The sequence below is a fragment of the Pyrus communis genome, chromosome 16, assembly GCF_041283825.1.
Source record: "Pyrus communis isolate YQ-2024b chromosome 16, ASM4128382v1, whole genome shotgun sequence".
NCBI classification, from domain to species: Eukaryota; Viridiplantae; Streptophyta; class Magnoliopsida; order Rosales; family Rosaceae; genus Pyrus; species Pyrus communis.
Genome location: NC_142580.1, coordinates 16,613,885 through 16,623,242, shown reverse-complemented (window position 1 = coordinate 16,623,242; position 9,358 = coordinate 16,613,885). Strand labels below are relative to the sequence as shown.

General features: G+C 39.2%; 1 pseudogene; it reads left to right on the top strand.

Moving 5' to 3' along the window:
• The first annotated feature begins 620 nt into the window (after positions 1–620).
• Positions 621–1,300, top strand: LOC137732782 (dirigent protein 16 pseudogene; annotated as a pseudogene).
• The last annotated feature ends 8,058 nt before the right edge of the window (positions 1,301–9,358 follow it).

The following is a 9,358-nucleotide window of genomic DNA, read 5'->3' as shown; positions in this document are numbered from 1 at the left end:
AATGAAGAGTTCTGTGTATTTTCAGATTTCATTCAGCTATGACTGAATTGAAGAAGCTACAAAAACATAGAGTGAGGGTGAGATATAGCCGTTTGAAGGCGCACTCACTCACCCATTACACACACTTACGTGTATCTCACATGCTCACATATAAGTGAGATGTTATACCATGAGACACACACACATTTAGCCTATTAGCTTTGATTTAATCTTAGCCTTACATTTCAAACTAAGAGTAAAAGAAACTTTGAATTACAAGGAAACAAAACAGGACAATCAGAAGGCAACTGTAAAGCTTAAACATCAACACAACAAACCCACTTCTCTATGTGATATATGACCAACAACTAATTCACCTATAACCAAAATTCATATTTTTCCTACAAATAAGATAATCCAACAACTTCACCTCCTGAGTTTGGAGCAGTTTCAACCACTCCATGTGAAAATCTCCCCTATATCAAGACTAACACTTGTTCCCAATCATCGTACTTTAGCATGAAAATTCAACAATCGATTCTAAATCCAACAGATACCAAATTTCATGATGTTCAAGCCAGCATTTTTCGTCTATTTTCATCATATTGCTGATTGCAAATATGCACGCAGCAATACTACTTATGGCTGCAGTTGAACCTGCAGCTATTGGTAGTGAACCGGTTCTGGAAATATACATGCATGACAATCTTAGAGGCAAGTAGCCCCATGGCTAGGCCAATCATTGGGTTGCTCGACAACATATACATCAGTCAAGTTCCCTTTGCAAAGCCGATAGGGTTCCTTCCTCAAAATGGTGGGGTGGTTATCCCTAATGCCAACAATGCCATTCCAACTGTGAATGGGGCCAATGGTCTCCCACTAGGAACTGACTTATCTGGTACATCTTTCATTGGAGACCCTAATGGCTAAAAGAATGCCAATACGGCTACCTAACTGGCACCAGATGGGTTGGGACTAGGCTTTGGGACAGTCACCATCATTGATGACATACTGATTTCTAGTCCCGAATTAGGGTCACAGACAATTGGGAAAGCCCAAGGTTTCTATGTGGCGAGCTCTGAGATGGATCAAGTCAGCTGATGGCGTTTACAGCTATGATGGATGAAGGGAAGTACAACAATAAACTCAACTTGTTCGGAATATTGGGAGTAACAAGTCACAACTGTCAGTGACTGGCGGGACAGGCAATTTTAAAAATGCTAATGGGATTGTAGAGTTGAAACGACAGATTCCTCCAGGTCAACGTGCAACAGATGGTGCCTAAACATTGTTGAGGATTATCGTTCACTTGAAATACTGAGAATGTCTGGTCCGTTGTGTGGAAATGAAAATGAAGTTTGCAGCGTCTGATTGTATTAGCGCTGCAACTGTGTGTGGAGTATCTCTTTGTAATCTTGTCTAATGTATTTAACTGTTCTGCTCAAGTATGGCAATGCCTCATGAAAGGGATATCTTGACAACTGATTTTCCGAAGGCTAAAGGCAAAAGGCAAGGAACAACTCAACCACAATTAACAATATGCAGAAAACATCAAGCTACTATAGCTTAGCAAACCCAGCGGAATAAAAAAATAAGGAATCCCGTTAAAATCTGCAGAAACCGGCACCTATAATGCTGACAAAGACATAACTTGATCTCCAAAATCTTCCACATTATCCCCTTATAATCCTGAAAAAAAGATCCTATAACCATGCATCCAAATTACACGAAAAATATTGCTAATCCAAATAACTCCCAAAAAGGTTTTGGCTTCCGTATTAAGAATATATTGTAATTAATGTATAATATTGTATTAGTCTAGACTAGAGAAGGCTATTCCATGAATTGTGGATCACGGTTTTATAGGATTAGAATCAAGGTTTGACTTTTCTATTTGTATTTGTATATATATGGGTTACTTACCCTATGTTCAATACACGAAATATTCATCCATATTATTCCTCCACATATCAATCCCAAGAACTACCTAGCTCTTTTTTATTTTGGTATCAAAGCAGGCTCTTCGATCCACTTCATCAAACCCTACCAAAATTACAAACACCATGACAGACAACACCAACACAAACAACAACCCTAATATGGATTTATCACATCCATACTATATTCATCCTTTAGATCACCCTGGCCATGTTCTTGTTTCTGAAAAATTGAATGACACAAATTATTCCTCTTGGAGTAAATCTATGCTTCATGCCTTACAAATAAAATTGGATTCATTGATGGATCCATTAAACCCCATCCCGAAGATGAAAAACCAGGTGATTATGCCCTATGGGCACACTGCAATAGCATGATCTTATCATGGCTTTCAAATTCCGTAGAGTCTCATCTCTCTAACGGAGTTGTCCATGCCGAATCTGCATACACGATTTGGGAGGATTTCAAGCATCAATTTTCCCAACAAAACACACCAACAATTTACCAAATCCAGAAACAAATCGCTTCTCTATCATAAGGCTCCCTGACCGTCTCAGCGTACTTTACAGAACTCAAGCATCTCTGGACTCAACTCGATGCATATGAAGACCCCATCATCTGCAACATGATGGATAAGCATCATGAGCAACGAGACAAATACCGAATCATGCAATTTCTTATAGGCCTTAACGATGTGCATGACACCGTTCGCACCAGCATTCTCATGATGACGCCATTACCCAATATTCATCAGCTTATTCCTTTGTCAGCAATCACGAACAACAACGCCAGTTGACGTAAGAACAACGCCAACCATTGCCATCTGATAATTTTTCCCTTGCTGCCGCAGCATAAACCCGTTCTGACCAGCGCTGTGATCATTGCAACCGAGAGGGACACACCGTCGATAATTGCCGCACTTTGAAATACCATTGCAATTTTTGTGACAAAAGAGGCCATATAGAAGACAGGTGCAAAATCAAGAATGGCACATGGGTGCCTAATCCCAATGGAGGAAATGGCAATAAAAATGGTCAAAAGCAACGGGGTTCTTCTTCACGTCTTTTGCATGTCGCCCATGCAGCGGAAACCACGTCAAGTCTTCAAGGGCCATCTATACCGCAACCAACATACCCTTCTGCATCCACCAGTACCAATCCGTTGAGTACCCTATCTGCGGATCAAATTCAACGACTCACTCATGCTCTCTCTTTGCTTTCTTCTGGTAATGGAAACGTTTATGCAAATGCCGCAGGTCCAAATTCTCTTTCTATTACTACCATTAATTCTGTGTTTACTAAGCCATAGATCTTGGATAGCAGAGCTACCGACCATATTGTTTTTTTATTCCACTTTATTTACTACCACCAAACCTCCATCTATACCCGTTGTTAACTTGCCCACTGGTTCTTCAATCCCAATCACTTGCACTGGCACAATACCATTTAATTCTGATATCACTTTAGCCGATGTCTTGTGTGTTCCGTCCTTTAATCTCAATCTCATGTCCGCTAGCAAAGTCACTGACTCTCTTAATTGTTGTGCCATTTTGTTTCCCACCTTTTGTGTTTTGCAAGACTTGGCTTCAGGGAAGATGATTGGTTCGGGTAAGATGCGTGATGGTCTTTACTACATGTCGCCTATACACCGAACACCTGCTCTCATCAAGTTTCTCATCCTTCCCATTTATGGCACCAATGACTGGGACATCCATCCCCTTCTCGTCTCAAATTAGCTTATTCTTTGTTCTTTTCTCATGCTATTTCTTTTGACAATAATTGTAGTGTCTGTCATTTGGCCAAACAGACACGACTTCCGTTTTCTTTAAGTTCAATTTCAACTCATGCACCGTTTGTTTTATTGCATTGTGACATATGAGGTCCTTACAAAATTCCCACTCACTTTGGGTCTTGTTTCTTTCTTACAATTATGGACGATTTTAGTCGATGCACTTGGGTGTTTTTAATGTCACACAAATCTAAGACATAACATATTTTAAGATCCTTTATCACCTTTGCTCACACTCAATTCCATGCCATAGTTAAAACCATCAGAGTAGACAATGGGTCTGAATTCCTATCCATGAGGGATTATTTTCAATCTAATGGGATTGAACTTCAACGCACTTGTGTTTACACCCCCCAACAAAATGGGGTCGTGGAACGCAAACATCGCCATATTCTTACAGTGGCACGTGCTTTATGCATTCAGTCTAACATACCCCTCATATTTTGGGGATGAATGTGTACTCACTGCCGTCTACCTCATCAACCGTTTACCTTCTCCGTTACTTTCCAACAAATCACCCTTTGAACTATTATACAAACGTCCACCATCCCTTGAGCATCTCCGCGTTTTTGGATGTCTTAGTTATGCTACCGTTGTCCACCCTACCCACAAATTTGAACCTAGAGCTCATCGGTGTGTTTTCGTTGGCTATCCCACAGGTCACAAAGGGTATAAACTTTACAACTTGGACACTAAAAAATTTTTGATCAACCGTGATGTAATATTTCATGAGACTTCATTCCCATTTTCCAATCTTTGATCTCCTGATTCTTATACCACTACCCTTAACCCCATAAATCAAGACCCCACCTCTTTTTCTCCTATTTCCTATTTCCCTCCACCGCTTCATGCACCTCCTAATCACATTGACCAACCTCCTACATTAACTTCACATGGCGCTGACCCATCTACTGCTCCTCCACATGTCGACACTCCCACTCCCAATATCCCACATGCTCCCTCCCTCACCGACATTCCTCCACAACCCGTGCCCACCTCTTCTCCCTCACTACACGTACCCACCCATCCTGCACCCCCTACATCTTCTCATACCCCTCTCCATGCCTCTCATCTTGACCCTAATATTCCTATCTCTTCACCACCCATTCTCCCTTCTCTCAGGCATTCCATTCGTCCCAAATAGCCACCCGCATGAACTAAAGACTACCATATGTCTCACCACGTCAATCATTCTTCTCTGGCACCACGTTCTGCACAAGGTACCCGTTATCCCATATCTCATTTTCTTTCCAACTCATGTTTCTCTTCTGCCCATTGTTCCTTTTTAGCTAACATTACAGGTCCATATGAGCCCACCACATATGCTGACGCTATCCTTGATCCGAACTGGCAACAAGCTATGCACACAGAATTAGATGCGTTATAACGTAATCACACTTGGGACTTGGTTCCTCTTCCTGCTGGTCATAAGCCTATCGGCTCCAAATGGGTTTTCAAAAAAAAGTACAAGTCTGACGGTTCTCTTAATCGTTACAAGGCTCGTGTTGTTGCAAAAGGATACACACAGGTTGAGGGAGTTGATTACCAGGAAACCTTTTCACCCACTGCCAAACTCACCACTCTACGTTGTCTCCTTACCGTTGCTGCTGCCCGTACTTGGTTCATTCACCAGTTAGACGTTCAGAATGCCTTTCTTCATGGCACTCTTCATGAAGAAGTCTACATGGAACCCCCTCCAAGTATTCGCCGACAGGGGGAGAATCTTGTATGTCGGCTTAAAAAGTCCCTTTACGGACTCAAACAGGCATCTAGAACTTGGTTCACCACATTCTCATATGCTATTCAGAAAGCCGGATATTATCAATCAAAAGCGGATTATTCCTTGTTCACCAAGGTTCGAGGTACTTCAATCACTATTGTTCTTATTTATGTTGATGACATACTTATCACAGGAGATAATATCCAAGAAATGGAACAACTCAAAGCTTTTCTTCTCAAACGCTTCCGCATCAAAGACCTTGGTGGTCTAAAGTATTTTTTGGGTATTGAGTTCGCAGGCTCGGAAAAGGGAATTTTTTGTCACAACGAAAATATGCACTTGATATTCTACAAGACTCAAGGTTACTCGGTGCACAGCCAGATCCTTTTCCAATGGAACAAAACTTAGCACTTACACCCACAGATGGAGCATTGTTGAATGATCTAACTAAATATAGAAGGTTAGTTGGGAGATTGATATATCTCACTGTTACTAGACCGGACATCGTTTATCTCGTTCGTACTTTGAGCCAATTTATACACGAGCCACGGAAACCGCATTGGGATACAGCTATGCGAATCCTTAGATATATCAAAGGCACTCCAGGTCAAGGTCTACTATTTTCAGCCAACAATAATCTAGACTTGAAAGCCTTTTGTGATTCTGATTGGGGAAGATGTCGTGCCACGAGAAGATCAGTTACGGGATATTGTATTTTTCTTGGCAATTCACTTATTTCTTGGAAGTCCAAGAAGCAAGATAATGTGTCCAGGTCATCAGCTGAGGTGGAATACCGTGCTATGGCAAATACTTGCCTAGAAATAACTTGGCTACGATACATATTACAAGATTTACGAGTTCCCCAGAAAACTCCCGCTTCATTATTTTTGTGATAATTAGGCAGCCTTGTACATCGCAGCAAATCCTGTTTTTCATGAACATACCAAGCATATTGAGATAGATTGCCACATTGTTCGAGAAAAATTACAAGCTGGTATAATTCGTCCTATGTATGTGCCTACACTCCTTCAGTTAGCTGATATTTTTACAAAGGTTTTAGGGAAGGATCAATTTGTGAAGCTGCGAGACAAGTTGGGCGTTCGTAATCTTCACTCTCCAACTTGAGGGGGAGTATTAAGAATATAGTGTAATAAATGTATAATATTGTATTAGTATAAACTAGAGAAGGTTATTCCATGAATTTTGGATCACGGTTTTATAGGATTAGAATCAAGGTTTGACTTTTCTATTTGTATTTGTATATATATGGGTTACTTACCCTCTGTTCAATACACGAAATATTCATCCATATTATTCCTCCACATATCAATCCCAAGAACTACCTAGCTCTTTCTTATTTTGGTATCAGAGCAGGCTCTTCGATCCACTTCATCAAACCCTAGCAAAATTACAAACACCATGACAGACAACGCCAACACAAACAACAAACATCCCCTTAGAACAACCCAACATGCTCTAATATCTTTTAATAGCTCTCAACATAAATGTGAGGAATAAGGACGGTAAAGAATCACATAATCCATACTCTCCTCATCTGCATTTTTACATCTCGCGAGAACTCTCTCGTATTAATTTAGACCTGCAATTTATTTCCCTAATCATTAATTAGGTTTATTATTCCAATCCAGTGGCTTCACTTCTTCATTAATTCTTAGGTTAATAGACAACATGCAGTCAACTTAGATCTAAACTAAGCTTTGGGATTGGAAAGCCAGGTCATTGTCCTCAAGGGTGATTTCAAAGAGATGATGACACTAAGCATGAAGAAACTCTCTAATATAAACATCCAAAAAAGTTACTCTCCCTATTGATCTTACAAAACAAGAAAACTACAACCTAGTTCAATTCGGTTTAAAACACTTTACAAGAAAATGCTTCAACTACTATAGTATACTAAATGGTTGAGGAACTCTACTTCCAAGAATAAAGAAGCATTTGTTATTCGTCATTCATGTAATTGCTCAATATGTGTGAAATCTAAACAAAAATAGGCCTAATAGTAATCAACATACCACGCATACATCTGATAACTAAAGAGAAATCATGATCTCAAGAACTCACAAATTAAGCAATGAAAGGCAGAAAATGGAGAACAAGAGAGAGAATGAGAATCTTAGAGAGCAAGTTGTATTTCACTGTAATGAATGCTTACAAATACAAGTGGTTATCCAACTATATATAGATTTAGAATTACAGCTGTTATATTTAGAAAACTTAACAACTAAGCTAACCAAATGCTGAGGTGTACAACTTAACCAAATGCTAAGGTGTATATTCTGTTAATACTCCCCCTCAATCTCAGCTGGGATATCCCAACCTGAGATTGGAACAATGACGAACAAACAAAGGACTGTGTAACCTTTTTGTTAAAACATTTGCAACATGAGCTTCTGTAAGGATGTATTGAACCTCCATATCTCATTTTTGCACTATTTCACGAAGAAAATGAAAATCAGTGTTTAAGTGCTTAATCCGAGTGTGAAACACTGGATTAGAACACAAAGCTAATGTGGAAAGATTATCACAATGCAATAAAGGAGCCCAAGGAAGAAACATACGAAGATCCTTAATAACCAATCAAATCCAAGCAATGTCAGCAGCTGTATTTACCAAGGCTTTATATTCAACCTTCGATGAACTTCGAGACACACTTCCTTGCTTCTTGGATTACTAAGAAATGGGATTAGTTCCTAGAAAAACAACATATCCAGTTGTTGATCATCTAGTATTTATGTCAGCTGCCTAGTCAGCATCACTATAGGCAAGCAATTCCAATTTGGCAGCAGGAGAATAAATAATCCAACAAGTCAAAGTACCCTTCAAATATCTGAGTATGAGCTTCACTAAATAAAAATGAGCTTCAGCAGGAGTGTTCATAAACTGATAAGCATGATTGACTGCATATGCAATATTTGGCCTAGTAAATGTCAGATATTGCAAAGCACCAACCAAAGTCCTATAAATTGTGGGATCAGTTAATGGCTCTCCTTCATCATTCAATAACTATGTATGAGGTTTACCAGGAGTAGAACAAGGTCTACAAGGCACCATACCTGCCTTATTAAGAAAATCATAACAAAGTCTACAATGCACTATACCTGCCTTATTAAGAAGATCAATGACATTCTTACTGATTAAGAAAAATATCCCCATTTTCCCTATAAGTAACTTGAAGTCCCAGAAATAAGTAAGTTTTCTCATGTCCTTCACGTCAAACACAGAGGCTAAATCATCAATTACTTGCTACACTAACTTGGAACATGAACCAGTAATAATAATGTCATCAACATATAAAAGAAGAATCACTAAATCACTACCACTGAACTTTACAAACAAGCTTGGATCTAAGTGAGAAGACTGAAACTCCAAAACTGGAAGATAACTGGTAAACTTTGCATTCCAAGCTCGTGCCTCTTTCAAACAACATAAAGACTTGAGAAGCTTGCAAACATGATTAGGATATCTAGGATCTTGAAAACCTTGAGGATGTTTCATAAACACCTCTTCTTATAATTCACCTTGCAAAAAGGCATTTTTTTACATCTAATTGCCTTAATTCCCATTTATTCATAGCAACAAGAGATAAAATAAGTCATACTGTAGTGTTCGAACAACTGGACTAAAAGTTTCTTCATAGTACAAGCCTTGTTCTTGACTATACCATTGTGTAACAAGTCGAGACTTGTACCTAGAAATCTTCCCTACTTGATCTTTTTTAATTTTATACACCCATTTGCTGCCTATAACATTTCTATTTTCTAGATAAGGTACAAACTCCCAAGTACCTTGTTTTTGAAGAGCATTGAACTCTTCTGTCATGGCATTTCTCCAAAGCTCAAATAAAACTGCTCGTTTTATAATGAGAAGGCTCAGAAGAATCATGAATGTCTAACATATATGTGAGACCACAAA